The sequence below is a fragment of the Elephantulus edwardii genome, unplaced genomic scaffold (genome assembly GCF_000299155.1).
Source record: "Elephantulus edwardii isolate Elephantulus edwardi_28Jun2011 unplaced genomic scaffold, EleEdw1.0 scaffold00391, whole genome shotgun sequence".
Lineage (NCBI taxonomy): Eukaryota > Metazoa > Chordata > Mammalia > Macroscelidea > Macroscelididae > Elephantulus > Elephantulus edwardii.
The window spans coordinates 1402221-1419280 of record NW_006400141.1 but is presented as its reverse complement, the minus strand read 5'-3'; the positions used below and the strand labels follow the sequence as shown (position 1 = coordinate 1419280).

The window sequence follows — 17060 nt, the reverse complement described above, 5'->3', positions numbered from 1 at the left end:
TCTGCTCGCCACTCCTCTGCCTCGCCTCGCCTCTCCTCGCCTCTCCCCCTCCTCGCCTCTCCCCTCCTCTCTTTCTCCCCTCTCTCTCTCTCCTCTCCTTCTCTTTTCTCTCTGGTCTCGGAGGCACTTTGATCGCTTCTAGGCCGCTGGTGGTCTGCACCTCTCAATGTCACCCTCTGGCCCCGCACTATACTGAATAGAGGACCAGCTCTGGAAGGCGACCAACTTCCTGAGTGGAGATGGGATTACTAAAGCTGTGTCATTTTCTCCTTAGTTCCTCCTCAGATCTTGCTTGGACTTTCGAAGGGGTTCTTCAGTTCTCTTAGTGTTTCAGCAGAAGCGAATTGTCACCAACAGAAGTTGCAGTCAGTGTCTAAGGAACTCTTCTCCAAATTATGAATTTTAAAAGCATTAGAAAACACAAACACACTTCGCATCTGCACCTGAGTGTGCCGCTGCTGACTCCCCCTGATGCTCCCTCTGCTCGCTGCGTGCCGCGCACCGTAGGCTCTGCGCTGGCCCGGGGCTCCGCGTTGGCCGGGCTCCGCGCAGCTGCGCCCTCCCTGAAACATACAGCCCGCGCTCCGCTGGACGCTCGGCCCTTCGTGCTGCTCGACGTCTGTGAGGGCTCAGCGAGGGAGCCCCGCCCTGCGGGGCCTGTTCCGGCTGCTGCCGGGCGTTGCACACCGAACGAGACAAAGCTTTTGTTGAATTCCTGAGTGATCAAATTAAAAGAAGAGAAGATCCAGAAAACAAGTCCCTCCAAAGGAAGTTTGGAGGTTGAGAGGTAGAAGTGAAAGGGACAGACGCTAAGGAGAAAAGATCATGGTCATTTTCAACATTAACAATAGTATCCCACCAACATTTGATGGAGAGGAGGAATCCTCACAGGGGCAGAAGGATGAAGAACAAGAAATAGCCCGAACTGACCTCAACACCTAATTTTGTGGTTGAAGTTATAAAGAATGATGGCAAGAAGGCCCCTGTGCTTGACTGCCATTATCCAGAGAAGGAGGTTGGACAGGAAGAAGAGGAGGAGAGTGACAATTCTCCATTAAGGAAGTGAGTTTTCAGTCCACCTGACTGGAACGACAGAAAGTACATACTCAGCACAGATTCCCTGGTAGGGGCTTTCTATGACAACTTAATGGATTTCCTTGTGTTTCGAGGGTGGACAACACTTGCAGATGAGCCGGTGGGGTTCAGCACAGCCTGGAGCATCAAGAGTCAATTACTTTCCTGGAAAACCTCAAAAATTTTGTTAAAAGCCAGTAGAGCAGAGCAGACATTGAAAACTTTCATTTTAGGGCAGGTGAACAAAATCTCAAGGCCAGACGTTGATAACCTATCTACCTTGGGTGTGTGTGTGTGTGTAAATTCAAATATACATTATTTCTTTTAGACTTCAGTTTACTATTCTTTCTCTAAAATTATTTTTAATTTTTTTGTTTTTACATATAATATGATGGAAAATAAAATTAGTTTATCGAAAGAAAGAAAGAAAGAAAGAAAAGAAAAGAAAAGAAAAGAGAAAGCACAAACACACAGATACACGTTCCTGTGGGAGAAAGACTTGGTTCTTCCACTAAGATTATAGCCAAGAAAATCCTATGGTGCTCAGTTCAACTCTGTAACAGGGGGTTGGGCATGAATTGCAATCAACTCTTAGATAGCATTTGTGATGGTAGTGATGGTTCTCTTTTGTTTTGCAGAGGTATGTAAACAGTAACAAACTGTATGCACAAGTTTTAATAGAAAGCGAGAAAATACAATTTCTTTATTGCTGTTTAGACCTATTAAGCTAGAATTTCTGCTTTGGATATTCACCAGTAAAAGTCTCAACGAACGTTTCCTTGGTTTTCTTTAAAGATCCCACCAGAGTCAAATGGTATGCCTAGGTGACTTTAGGTTTTAGGTCACTTGAAGAGAAGGATTTGTGTTTAGTGGAAAGGGGATATAGCAAGTGGGCCCTCAGCACAGTACCCACTGCCTTGTATCACGTTGTATTTCATTTTACTGTTGTTGTATTTCATTTTCACGATCACTCTACGGTCCAAGGAGGGGTTCCCAAAAACCATTTAATAGTCATCAGTCACCACTTAGAAGAGGAGGGTAGAATTTGGAGTATCTGAATATAGTAAATGTGCTAAGAGTGATTAACATGCTTCATAATATTTGTTTCCCTTTCCACGTGTGTGTTGAGACGTAAACGAAACTTTTTTTTTGGGCTATGACCACAAACGTTTGCGTGATTCCGCCTCTAGGTCCTGAATTCTATGAGAAATAGCATGTACAATTTACAGAGGCACACGGCCAGAGCTGAATAGAGGCTTAGTAAGCAACAACTTTCATTGAAGTAAGGAATGTTGGAAAGAGTGAGCAAGCCTGCGATTTTGTTCCTTTTCAAGCACTGGCTCAACCTTTAATGATTTGTGACCACTGTTAGTGAAACATTTGCTCCTTGTTTTTTGTTTGTTTTTATGAAATTATTTTTTAAAAAAACAGTTACTTCCCCCGACTTATCACACGTTTGATCTCTACACTGTGCTCAACGTCTTGTTTAGGTTACCTTCTGATTTGAGTTTACTTTATATCTTCTTACTACTTGTTATTGTTGATTGCTGTCAAGTCGAGCACCACTCAGCGACCCTATGAACAAAAGGCCTGAAGCCCTTCTTCAATTGTCGACATTTATCAAAGTTCAGCGACCCTATGAACAAAAGGCCTGAAGCCCTTCTTCAATTGTCGACATTTATCAAAGTTCATCGAGTTTCCCGTGGCATGTTATTGAGGAAGTGGATACGCGCCATTAAGTTGACTACAACTCATAGAGAAAGTATAAACAAGAAATAAATATTAAAGTATAAACAAGAAATAAATATTAAAATAAAAACAGGGAGGGGAAGAAAAGGTGAACGCCCGAACAGGGACTTGAACCCTGGACCCTCAGATTAAAAGTCTGATGCTCTACCGACTGAGCTATCCGGGCTCACGCCGAAAACCAGTAGCTTTCGCTGTCCTGACTAAATTATTTGGCTATTTGAATGCCTTTTTAGAGGTTTCAGCTGTGATTTACATACGCAGTTAGACGTTAAAAAAAGTTTATTACGAACTTAGTTAGTATTAAAATATCATACTATTTTTTTAAACCATATTGCATTAATTTCAACAACTTTCCAAAATATCTTTCTACATATTTAGTACGTATATACATATATAAACTACATATATTTGCAGTTTTAAATATATGTTATACATATAAATGAAATATAGAATTCAATACAATCAAGAACAGAAAACAGTTGCACAATTCAAAGAATATCGTTAATGTGACTGAATTGCACATGTAGAAACAGATAAATTGCTATCTGTTTTTACTGCGTAAATTCTCAACAACAGCAACAAAGAACGACCAGAATGGTGCTATTCAGTTTCTAGCTTTGCTAAAGAAATACTTCCATATTCTATATTTAAGGCCGAATAGAATTCTCCAAAGGAAGCAAATTTGACACTGATCATCTTTTTAGGACATCACTTTGGATCCCTGAATGTGAGTGGAGGGACCGGACAGAGGAAGTAATCTGATCCTCTGCCAGGTCTCAGCTGCCTTTAGAGAAAAGGGAAAGGGAAAAGAAAGAAGCATTTAAGGGAAAGCCTCAATCTCAAATCTTGTCACATTTTCAATTCTATCTTGAGTCTCTAGGTTTCATACTTGGCCAGGGTCCGATGGATCGAAGTTTTCTACCGGTTGAGATGTAATTTTGTTGCTTAAACACTTAATTTTATTGAATAAATAAAAGAACTTTTAATTTCATTATTTTTTAAAAAAGAAAAAGAATTTTAGGAGACCCCAGAATTGGATTCAAAGAACTGGGGACCATTGCAAAGAAGATCACTTCATAACAGGGGATGTAGCTCAGTGGTAGAGCGCATGCTTCGCATGTATGAGGCCCCGGGTTCGATCCCCGGCATCTCCATATCAGAGTCCTTTTTCTTTTTACGCCATCAAACAAGATTTTAAAAAAATATCAAATTTCATTTTTATAACATATTGCAGTGTTCTTTCAGTCATTGCTGCATATATAAACAGAGAAATAGGCTTACTTTAATATATTTTGGAATATATTTATCCGAACTGATAAAGAAATTCTAAATCTTTGGAAAAGATTTTTGGTGGCAAAGTAAGAAAACAAATCCAATGCGGAGTTACCCAAAGAACACCCGGAATACGACCTTGCACTTATTACTGAATTTATGATATCGCTGGCTTGTGGATCAGAAATAATCTTGAGGAAAGGAGAGAATATTGTCATATTTATGTCACTGTATTATAGAAGGGGAAGGGGTAAATATTGAAGAAAACAATGAAATAAAACAAAATCTTTAATGTTGTTAGGGATTTGAAAGAGTAGTCCTAACGACTGGCCGGTTAGCTCAGTTGGTTAGAGCGTGGTGCTAATAACGCCAAGGTCGCGGGTTCGATCCCCGTACGGGCCAGCTTTTTTTTTACGTTCCTTTCTTCCCCTTACGGGCCAACTTTTCTTACATTCCTTTCTTTAAAAAAAAACACACCAAAAACCAAAAAAAACAAAAACTGTGGCAGAATCCTTTCATAAATAACATTTTGCCTCGAAACCAAACCAGCCTGTATAAACCTATAGTAGCCTCTTTTTCGCAAGTAAGAGTAAAAGTGTTTATGTTAGACAAGCTGAAAAGCAGCAGGATAAACCTTCGTTTCAGTATTCAGACTACTCCGGAAATAGTCTGAAAACTGAGGTAAGTCTTCATTTCCTCACATGCAAGAGACAGCCGTGTTCATTATCTCCATTCATTTCTGGATGAGGTTTCAGCATTTGAGGGTTTTCATCCTCAGAGATAGATATGTTTTTCTAGGTGTTCGGTTTTCTCGGACGAAAATCGATTAACTTCTTTTCCAGAATCCCTTTCAAAGAATCCCTTTGTCACCAATCTGTTTATTCAGGTTGGCTAGATTCTTCACTGGTCTCATTCGTCATGTTTTCTTTGAATCAACTTCTTTTCCAAACAAAACCACATTCACTACCTTAATTGTACAAAATAAAGACCTCGTACAGGTTATTTAATTACCTTTTACAAGTCATGACCTCACAGTCCTATGTACTTATTCAGTTACTTTCAACGGTAGGAAACAGAATAAAGACACGTTTTACCTGTTAAGTAATTATCCTCGAGCTCTACACAAATTCCGAGAAGGTGCAAACTGCTTCCTGGTCATCATCATGGTTAAATCTGTAAGTGGAGAGTTGGAGATTTTGTTGTTCGTTGTTGTTATTGAGTACCCTAGAATCAGTGATTTTGATGGGAGAGGGAAGAAAGGTCCCTCGGATCTCACTCGGCCCAGGGACTGGACTTTGATTTAGCAGGAATTGCACCCACAGTTTTATTTCTCACACAATGGATATGTCAAATACTCTTTACAAAAAAGACTTCATCCAGTTCTTTTTTTTTAAAATAATATTAGTTTATTTACAAAATTATAATACATTGCTTTTCACACCAGATTCTTCCGATTTCCCTCATCCCCACACACCCATCAAATTGTATAGATCCATGATTAGTTCCCCCTACTCCTGCACATCCTTATCCTTCTGCTTTCCCTCGCCACCTTGGATCCTCATTCTCATACTACAATAATGGTTTTATACGATATTTGTCCTTGTGGGATTGAGTTCACTTCTCATAATGCTCTCCAGTCCCTCCCAAGTTAATTTACCCAGTTCTTAATAGACATTGCGTTGTGAAGAATCCCAGTAATTTCTGAGTTCCATAACAAAATGAAACTACTAAAACGAAAATGTCTCCTAATATACCGCTAAATGGAGCGAATGATACCGGCTGGCTCGTTGGTCTAGGGGTATGATTCTCGCTTAGGGTGCGAGAGGTCCCGGGTTCAAATCCCGGACGAGCCCGTTTTTCATTTCTAACATGAACACATTGAAAAGCAGTTTTGATAACTTTTCTAATGATAAGCTACCCCCCAAGACCCAGTAGTTTTGTTTGTAAATTTTGGCTCTTCTTTGTTTTCATTCAGCCCTAACATACCTTCAAAGGCAAACATTACCTATTCTGAAAGAAATTCCAACTCGATTGTGATTATGCAATGTGTAGAACATTGTTCTTTCACATCTCTAGTCAATTAATTCTCCACGTTAGCTAAATCGATTTCATTGGAAAGCTCTCAACTATGGGGTCGAAGATCTTGGAAAACCTTCAAATTAGTTTTTCACCTTTCCTCTGCAGCTTTCCTTGTATAGCAGGAGATTAGAATTTTCTGCTCCCTTCCGGAAAAAAGGGCACATTTTCCCAGTCTTCTTGCAGTGTATTTTCAGTGTACTTGCTAAGGAAATATTCGTCTAGAGTGTTCAAGGAACTTTTATAGTCAGCGCCAAACAAAATATGGAAAAATCACTGGATACTTATTTTATTGGTTGACAGATTCTACATATTAAAATATAATCCAAGTACCTCCCTAGTCTTTTTTGCTTGTATAAATCTGTTGCGGAGAAGGCCAAGGGAACAAAAATACGAGACATAAAATGGAGGGAGGAAACGGCGGAGTTTTCATTTTTTTCGAATTTTGTTTTTGTGGTTAGTAATGAGGACAGGGTAGAAACGCCTGCACAGGCGGAAAAGAGAACCAAGGATGAGGTCTGATCTTGGAATGTCGTTGACAAGTGAGTTTAAAGTTCTGCGAGTGCCAGAGTTGCGGATAATTCCGGCAGTATCCAGAAACTTCAACTTGTGGAGCCTAGAAACGCTTGAGTTGTATGGATTAAAGTAGAAGGGAGGGAGAAATAAGTGGACAAAAGGGGATGGAGTGCGTGCTTATAGTTTCAAGTTGACTTTCTTTGGGTCTCGTGTCATTTTCACTATAAAACAAAAATATACCTTGGATTAAATCCAGAATCCTAGCAACATACTTTGTCCTAAATTACAAAAGCAAAACAAAAATCCCCTTACGTACACTTCTAGCCATTGGGGAATAAAGCCCCAAATAACTGCCCGGCTAGCTCAGTCGGTAGAGCATGAGACTCTTAATCTCAGGGTCGTGGGTTCGAGCCCCACGTTGGGCGGTAGTTTTTTTTAAAATATCTTAAAGTCTTTAAAAAGTTTTCCGGTTTTCATTTCTGAACGTTTACTATTTAAAGGTAATACTGGTTAGATTCTTGGCTGCAAACTGATAAACTAGTGGTTTGAACAAGCAAGCCTCTCTATGGAGGAAAAGTGATAATCAACTTTTTCAACTATTACAACATGGGATAAAGATACCGGGCAATTCTACTGTCATGTAGGGTCACCACAAATCAGAATGGACTAAATGACAAAAAGCTTTGTTTTGGAGTTTACCACCTAACCATTTCCAAAGCAAGGTCCCTCTCTGAAATAGAGGCAAGACAGATGTGAATCAGCAATTACCTACCCTTTTCCTGGGTGGTCTATTCCAACCAGTCCCTACACTCCTGGTAAGTCTGACTTCAGCGCCCCCACGTGTGCTTTTAAAATATTCATTTGCCTGAATTTCTCTAGGTTTTGTAAACCACATCTGTGGTAGGCCTGGGTTCTGTTTACTTAACAAGATCCTCAGGTGATTCCACTAAAAGGGATGGATGCAGGGCAAAGAGAAATAAATGTTAGAGAGGGCAAAGTTTGAAAATGAAGAAGCAATCCAAGCTAAGGGAATAGTTTGATGAACAAAGGCTCAGAGAGAGTAGTATCCATGGCGTTCCGAGAAGAGTTGACTCCACTTTTTGTCTCAAGTAGGTGTCAGTATGGAAAAATGGGAGATCAGTTTTCTATTAGCACTGTCATGCTAGGTTTTCAGTTTCCACAGAAAAACAATCACTTCTGCGTTATGCAGATGACACAACCCTGAAACTGAGGAGGGCCTGAAACGCTCGCTGCAGTCAAGGACTGCAATACTCAGTCAATACGGACTGAAGCTCAACATCAAGAAGACAAAGATTCTCACCACTTGGCCAATTGGCAGCATCATGATAGATGGTGAAGAGATTGAGATTGTTGACAGCTTCCGTTTGCTTGGCTCTACAGTCAGCACTCTTGATACCAGCAGCCAGGAAATTAAAAGACAAATTGCACTGGGAAAGTCTGCTGTCAGAGAACAATGATGTCAGTCTGGAGACTGAGGTGCGCCTGATATAGGTCATGGTCTTTGCCATTACCTGCTATGTATCAGAGAGCTGGGCAATGACTAGGGATGATAGAAAGGGAGTTGATGCCTTTGAGCTGTGGTGCTGCAGAAGAACATTCTATACCATGGGCTGCTATGAGAACAAATAAGTTCATTCTGGAGAGGGTGACTCCAGACTGCTCCTTGGAAGCAAGGATTCTGAACATTTGACATAATTTGGGCGTGTTGCAAGGCGGGATCAGTCCTTGGAGAGGGACGTTATGCGCAGAGGGACAGAGCAGGAGAGAAAGACCCTCGATGAGATAGATTGATTCAGTCACTGGGGTAATGGGGATAGGTGTGTCGGAGACAGTAAGATTGGTAAGGGATTGAGCAGGGTTTAGGGCTGCTGTACCTAGGGTTGCTAAGAGTCGCAGGCTACTCGACGGCAAATAACAACAACAACAGCAAAATATAACAATTCAAAGATTCACATACGACTTTCTACTTCAATCTCCTCTGAATTTTACAACTTCTAGAAAGAAATCTGCCCTTCCTAGTCACTTGAGTTCTTTTAAAACTTACTTTATTTTTAAAATGTAGTACTTTTCCCCCCTCTACAAATCTATTCTGGTTGTAGAGTAGGTTAATTCAGCTCTGTGCTTCAGCAAAATTATCTCACCTGGAAGTGGATTTTACTATTATTGAAATGACTTGAAAACCAGATCCTTTGTCAAATTGACCAATAGACTTCTGAAAGATTTCCTGTTCCTTTGTAAAAATTTCATCACGTATGCTTTCCTTCATCATTCCTTTGAAACTTTCATATGCTCCCTGTTTATAATTAAAACACACGTAATCATAAGCAGAGCAAGCACACATTCAGCTGTAAAACGAATATAGGTAGCATGAGGATGGCCATTATTTGACTTCTACTAACTCCACAAGGGGAACTATTCCTATTAAGAACATCCACAGTACAAAAAAATAATTCCTAATAAAGGCAGATATGGGCACCTACCTGTACTAATTTCAACACAAAGTTTACGGCTCTACTAGGTCTAAACCCCATTGCAATGGCCATACAGATCTCAAAGAAACATATTTATGGTTACAAGATTTATTAAGGAAGTTAACAGGTTACAATTCAGGTTGGGAGCAAGATACCTCAATCCAGACAGCTTTTCAAGTGTATAATTCCTCAATCCAGAAAACTTCTCCAATGTGTTCATAGGCCTTTTGACCTTCAGCTTCATGGTTTAAGTCAGTTTGGCAAAGTTCCCTCAGTCCTTCAGCAAATTGGGTAAAGTCTCCTGGGTTGGAATTTAAAGCATTATTCAACCTGCTATTGCTGAAATTCAATTTTATGGAGTTTAGCAAGCTCTGTTTTGCAGTTAACACATGCAATATGATTCAGATTTCATTTTTCTGTCCTCCTGCAACATGTATGAACCATTTCCTGACAAGGGTTATTCAGAACTTTATCATATTATGTAATAATAACATAGTGAGAGTTTATTAATCCCTTAGTTTGCAGAAATAATTGTGCACTGATCATGGTCCACAAGGACCTAGACCCATTATCCAAGTGTTTTCAGATTTATCTGAACAATTTTCCTCACAAAAGCATTTTCAAAATGTTCAATCTGTTAATAACTATTAAAAAATTCTTAATAGGGAATTTTTTTATTATTATGAAGCTCTATTTCACATACTATGGGCATCTTGCCAGGAGGGGCCAGGCCTTGGAGAAGGACATTATGCTTGGAAGGGTAGAGGTACCACACAGGAGAGAAAGACCATGGAGGAGGTGGATTGACACAGTAATTGGAGAAATGGCGGTAGGTAGGTGTGTTGGCTCAGGACAGAGCAGGGTTCAGAGCTATTGTACATAGAGTCACTATGAGTAGCAGGTAACTCGAGGACACATAACACCAAAAACAACATTCAAGGAGTATGTCAGAGCACAGCACCCATGAGACACATTTAGATATCCTGATGGTGGGAAAAGTAGAATTTATTTTTTAAAAGTTGACAACAATCAATTTATAATTAATCTAAGTAAAGGGATATACATTTCAGATATCAGAGACTAGGATCTTTATGAAAATATCTCCAGATGTGAAAAATCAGGGAAACAAACTCAAACTCAGTTTTGATTTTATGTTTACAATATTCTGATTGTTAGTTACTAGACCAGTACAAATTTCAGCTCTTCATTCTATTGCCTGCTGTAACTGTTTGGTTTTTATCAGCCATTTATAAGGTTGTGAAGATTGTAGAGAATAATGACACCAACCTAATAATATTTTACCTCTGCACTATACAATATGTTGCTTATAAGCCACATGTGGCTATTAAAATTGATTTTTTAATTTTTTTATTTTTTTCTGATCTCTCCATAATATTTGATGGGGTGGGGTTTTTTAATTATTAAATTTAATGAACATTTACAGAGATTGTGGATTTCCATTCATTCATTGTTGCACTTTTCTCCCCACCCACCCCACCCCCACTCCGAGTTCACCCTTCTTTAAAAGAAAAACTCCTTCATTGGTATACAATCCCCCTCCACCCTCCCACCCTCACCCCAGTATACTCCACTCTGCAACCCTCATTCCGCACTCTTATGATAATCATTAAAATTCAGTTCCTTAGTCTCACTAGTCACATTTAAAAAACGGAAATGTTACATGGTGTCAATGGCTTTTATTGCCAGACAGCAATAAACTTCAGATCAGAAAGTTCTACTAAGACAAGGATGGCCTTTAATTATTTAATGATTCCATGAACTAATAAATCCTAAACTGTGTGCCAAGAAATAGATTGTGGTAGTGGTAGGCACGTTATATATTTTAGAACTTACTTTGTTGAAACTATACACAGCACACGCACCATTTTAAGTCTCTACATGTACAATTAATTGGTGTTGATTACATTGAGTTGTGCTGCCATTTTCATCCACTTTTTCTGAGATGTTCCTCCTCCGTTAACATAAACTCACTGCTCCTATATAATATTTTGATTTACTGTTGTCAATTTGACCCTAGACAAATTACTTAAAAAGATAGTGCTTAAGGTAGACATTCTTGACTAAATAAAATATCATTTAGTTTTAAGAAGATTTGGCATAGTGGTGAGGAATTGTGCTGCCAACCCAAAGGTATGTGGGATCCAGTGTGATTTACTGCCTCTGAAAACTTGCTGGAGGGTCAGCTGTAGGTTGGTTTTGACTCCATAGTACAAAACAATAGGGGGAACTTTGGATTTATGGTTTGAAAATTTTTCAGAGCAGTGGTTTAGGGGGTTCATCTAGCCTCCATGGATGCTAAAATGCTGGATTTCATGAGAATATGAAATATGAATAAATATTTTTTTTCTGTATCAGGATTTCGCTATATAATTTTTCATTAGCAGTATAACATTACAGCACTGTGCTTTCTTCTACATACATTTTTAATCAAAATATTCAGTAATGGTAGGTGGGCACCATCAGGCTATGTCTGCTCTCATGGCAAAAGAGGCAGTTGTTCATGGAAACAATCAAATACACACTGCATTTCTCGTCCTATGGCTGAATTTCTTTCTCTGTTGCTCCTGGCACATAATAGAATAATTGTGAGATATTTTATTAAGAGAAGCAGAATAACTTTGGCCAGGAGGTAGCTCTGGGTAGTTTAGTTTCAACATTGTAATTTCATTGAGCAATGGAATGTGAGAGTACCACTTTCCTTTAATAGCTTATCATTGTGAAGCTGGCCTCCTGGTAATTACCATCATTAAATTGTGTTTCATATTTTCACTAGATTCCTCTCCCTAGTATCTTTTTGTTGTTATTTCTCCTTAGTATCTTCAGCACCTGCTCACTGTTATTTCTATTCTTGTCCTTTCCATATTCATTAATTCATATTGCCCCCACACCTAGCACTTCATTTTTACTTCCTTTGATGCTCCTAGTAATTAAGTCTCACTCTGTAATTTTGATTCCTTTTTGACTTAACAATAAAAAGTATGTATGGTTTGTTTGGGTTTTAAAATATGTATTATAAAAATGAATGTGGAACAGAAAAAATGGGGTAGTAGAGTCCAGTCTGGTGCTGAGGCTTGGGAAGTTGTAAAATGCCCAACAGATATTCTCATTCCATTACCCAAAACTGACTAAACTTTTAGCCAAGAAATGGACAAGCCTGTGGGAGATTAATGGGGAGCTATCACTATTTGGAATAATCAACCATGCAGAGATCAAAAAGGCAACCTTGGCCTGAGATAGGAAAGAAGGACTAAATGGTAAACATAGGGGCAGGGACAGGAGGAAGTGGTAAGAGTTCTACTGCATATTGTGGGGATTGTAATCAATGTTATGAAACAAAGTGTATAAATTCTTGAATGAAAAATCAATTTGTACTATAAGTTTTCAATCAACATCACAATAAAGTTTTTAAAAAGTGACATGCTCCTTATTTTTAAAATCCCATTTATTTCTCTATGATATATACAATGTTTAAATAAAAAAGGCATGTATCTATCAATCAATCGTCAGTTTGATTTCCACCTCTTCAAAATACAGAAACAAAACCACCTCCAAACAACTGAAATCTATTACTAATTTTGTATATATCCTTTGAGAACTTTATATATAAAATAGTAGTCTTTTTATAAAAAGATAACACAAGTTCTGTACAGTATATATAATTGTCAATAACTGTTTCATATCATGCATAAAGAGCCTCTGCCTCCTTTTTCAGGACTAATTTTTCATTATATGGATATGATACAATTTAAAAAATCAACTTTGTACAAGTGCTCATTATGGTATTTTATGTCATTAAAACACTACAGCAATTAATGATATCATGTAAGAATACTCTGTGCACATGCAGACTGTTTTTAGGTGTTGTTGAAACTAGCATGACTCATTGTAACCCTATGAATAACAGATATGAGCCCTGTGCCATCGTCATTACCTTATCCTGTGCCATCCTCATCATCTCTGACATACTTGAGCCCATTGCTGCAGTCACTTTCAATTAATCTAATTGAGCATCTTCTTCTCTTTCACCAATGCTCCACCTTTCCAAGGAATAGCTTCTCCTAACAACATGCCCAAAGTATGAGAGATGAAATTTCACCATCTTTGCCTCCAAAGTGTATTCTGGCTGCAGTTTCTCCAAGATAATGTTTGTGGAATATTCCATACTCTTCTTCTATCATCCTTATTTATTGTCCAGCTCCAAGATGCATAACAATTGACTGAAAATACCATCACTGAATCAGGCACACCTTAGTCTTCAGTCAGGCATCACTGCAGCTCAGTAATTTAGAAGTCCCTGACAGCAGACACTCCCAAGCAATGTGTCTACTGATCTCCTGACTGCTGATACCAAGCGTGTTGACTGTGAATCCAGGTAATATAAACTCACTGACAATTTCAATCCTTTCTCCAGCTATCACACTGTTGCCTATTGGTCCCGTGGTGAGAGCATGCAGACGACTTAGATAAAAATGCTAGAAGGGCTGAGTCAAAACAAATGTACTTTTGTAATTTTGATAGATATTGCCAAACTATGTTCCATAGGATCAATTTATTTTTCCTTAAATGATGCCTAAGAATATCTGTTTCTTCACAATTTCATCAACACAGAGTTGTTGTTGTTGTTATGTGCTGCCGAGTCACCTGTAACTCATAAAGACTATATATACAACAGCTCTGAAGCTTGCCCTGCCCTGAGCCAGTCTGACTAGGCACACCTACTCCCATTCCCCCAGTTACTGTATCAAATCATCTCATCCAAAGGCCTTCTCTCCTGCACTGTTCCTCCACTCTTCCAAACATGATGTGCTCCAAGGACTGGTCCCTCCTGGCCATGTGCCCAAAGTACGTGAGATAGAGCTTCAAAATCCAAGTCTCCAAGGAAAGACTTGGTTTCATCCTTTACAAGACAAACCTATTTGTTTTCTTAGTGGTCCATGATATGTTCAATATTCTCCAGCACCACAATTCAAAGACATCAATTCTTCTTCTGTCATCTTTAGTCATTGTTCAACTCTCTGATGCATAGTAATTGTGAAGATCATGGCCTGGATTAGGTGCACCTTAGACTCTAGACTGATGTTGCTTCCCAGTACTCTGGAGAGGTTCCCAACAGCAGATTTTCCCAGTGCAATTTGTCTTTTGATTTCCTGACTGCCGGTGCCAAGAGTATTGCTCGTAGAGCTGAGCAAGCGGAAAGTGTTAACAATCTCAATTTCTTCTCCATCTTTCATGGTTCTGCCAATTGGCCCAGTGGTGAGAATGCTTGTCTTCTTGATGTTGAGCTTCAATCCATATGAAGACTACAGTCCTTGACATTCTGCAGCAAGTGCTTCAGTAACTTCAATACAGTAACTTATGAAACTGTATTTGTCAGTCTGGTATGTGATGAATAGAAGGAAAGAACAACTTCATCTTTCTTCTGTCAGGAGTGAGTAAGCATCCTTTTACATTTTATAAAGTATTTATATATTCTTTACATGAATAGCTGTTTGCAATATGTTTTTTATAAGCTCTGAGTACTTCAATGAGGTCAATTAAGTGATTTTAGTTTACTTTGGCTCATGATCAACATGTTGTTTTTGCCATCGAGTCGTAGATGACTCATAGCGACCCTATGAATGAACAGCCTGAGCACCATTCCTACATAGAGTTTCCGGAGGCAAGCCATTTCGGAAGTGGATGCCGCTCCTGCTTCCAGGCAAATACCCTAGTGCCCTACAAATAATTGCCCACAATGTTTCTAGAATAAAGATGAGGTTGAAGAGAACAAAACACTCCTTTCCAGAAGGCGCAATGATAGTCCCACTGGCCTCCATTAAGTACCATGTTGGAAAGTGATCTCTTTGGGAAGTGATGATAAGCCTGTCATACAGGTTGAATTAACCTTGGGCTCAAAGGATATTTGGAACAAATACTACTTAAATGTACCTATTGCCTTGAACTAAGTAACCACTATTTTATAGCTAATATTAGCAAAATTTCCAAGGCTTCAATAAAAATATACAATAAAATTATATACCTTTCGATGATGGTTTAAGAATTGGTATTTTTATGCCTTCCTCTCAGTACGAGCATCTTATAAATTTAATTCCGAAGTATTACAGCAGATCTTCAACAGTGTCCATCACTTCCTTTCACTCTATTACTCAGCTTATTCTTTCAGCTTTTAAATAGAGTCTTTGGGGACAGAAACGGAATTATTTGTGTTCCCAGGCTAAGGCCCGGTGCCTGGTATAGTCACTGTTCAATTTATACAGTCTTATTGAGTTTCACTATGCACATATTGCTTCCTGTCTGTAACTTTAAATCTCAAAACCCACCACATACATGAACAAAATATAATGTAAAAGAAAAACTGTATAAAACACAGGAACATACATGAAACACAATGTGTATGTATAAATGTATAAAAATATTAGTAATAAAAAGCTGAAGTCTTCGTTCAGTTGTAACTGCTGAGGTCAACATTGAAAAAAGAAATATTTAATGTTTACAATATTTTTAAATCTTTCTTTCAAGAATCCATCCAAATGATTCTACTTGTTTTTAACATAAGTTATTTTAATCACTTCCTTCAAAAGCCATTTCTAAACAACTCCATCCTATATTTTGCTTAAAGTTTAGACAAACTCAAATCTCTTATGTACTTGTTTTGGGATAAACATAAACTCTTAAGGATATATATATATATATATATAAATATAATCTTTATAGGCTGTATTCTTTTTTGTAAGGCTGTGTTCTTGAATTCTTAAGACTCTAAACTATCCAAGGATGAGATCAAATGAAAGCTTTTAACATGTTCAAGACACCCTATGTGCTGAGACTGTGAAGATGTTAAGTGAGCTGCATACATGAGGCACTGTGCTTTATAAATTTTACTTGGTAATTAAAATTAACCCCATTTCTTGTTCTGTAGAAGAAAGGCTGAGAAGTCCTACAACTCTAGTGGGAGAAACGGAACTTAAATATAGCCTAAAGGACCACTATTATAAAAAGCTAAGGGAAGGATGACACACAGTTTTGGATTTGGAAGGAGAGGGGAAGAAAATTTAACAAAAAGATAAAGTTGGGGACAGCAAAGGTAATATATACGAAGGGATGGTCAGACAGTATAATTATTTATGCTAATCAATTATAATATTAGAAAATATGTGTAAATGATTGAATGAAAAACCATTATTGCTGTAAACTTTCAAACAATAATATAAAAGCAGCCTAAAGGGCTCCAAAGTGCGTTCTGGACATTCCACCCTATATTATCATGTGACCTGTCTTGTAGCTTTGCGTGTGTTCACGGAACGTGCGACCTCGCACTAACTCTTTAACCGCCGCCTCTTCAACCCAAAGTGCCCGCAGGACGCCCTCAGAGCTGCTTCTCACACACCATTTCCTTCTAGTCTTTTAGTAAAAATAACTCCGCTCCCATACGCACGGAGAAAGAACGTATGTCAAGTAAGGAACAAGAAAAATCTAAGATGAAGGGGGTGGGAGGTGTCGCAGGTTGTTGTTATGTGCCGTCCAATCGCCTGCCACTCACAGCGACCCCTTTACTCTGGGCAACAACTCTGAAGCGGCCCTGTGCAGAGCGGGTCTGACACTGCCACACCAACCCCATTACCCCGTCACTGTATCAATCCATCTCATCCAGGGTCTTCCTCTCCTGCACTGTCCCTCCACCCTCCCGAGCATGATGTCCTTCTCCAAAGACTGGCCCCTACTGGCAACATGCTCAAAGTACGCGAGACGTGAATTCACAGATTTCTGCCTCTAAAGAGCAACTTGTTCTGATCAGCACAGAGACAAGAGCTATTTGTCTCGGCGCACGGAAAGTCTCGCGATGTTTCATTTTTCTCTCCC

General features: G+C 38.9%; 5 non-coding genes and 1 pseudogene across 5 annotated transcripts; 5 read left to right on the top strand and 1 right to left on the bottom strand.

Moving 5' to 3' along the window:
- The first annotated feature begins 395 nt into the window (after positions 1-395).
- LOC102867430 lies at positions 396-1275 on the top strand (annotated as a pseudogene).
- Positions 1276-2916: 1641 nt separating this feature from the next.
- Positions 2917-2989, bottom strand: TRNAK-UUU. The gene has a single exon. It is a non-coding gene; the product is annotated as a tRNA-Lys (tRNA).
- Positions 2990-3905: 916 nt separating this feature from the next.
- TRNAA-CGC lies at positions 3906-3977 on the top strand. Its single transcript has one exon. It is a non-coding gene; the product is annotated as a tRNA-Ala (tRNA).
- A 446-nt stretch (positions 3978-4423) lies between these two features.
- On the top strand, positions 4424-4497 carry TRNAI-AAU. The gene has a single exon. It is a non-coding gene; the product is annotated as a tRNA-Ile (tRNA).
- Positions 4498-5876: 1379 nt separating this feature from the next.
- TRNAP-AGG lies at positions 5877-5948 on the top strand. The gene has a single exon. It is a non-coding gene; the product is annotated as a tRNA-Pro (tRNA).
- A 1091-nt stretch (positions 5949-7039) lies between these two features.
- Positions 7040-7112, top strand: TRNAK-CUU. Its single transcript has one exon. It is a non-coding gene; the product is annotated as a tRNA-Lys (tRNA).
- Positions 7113-17060: the final 9948 nt, after the last annotated feature.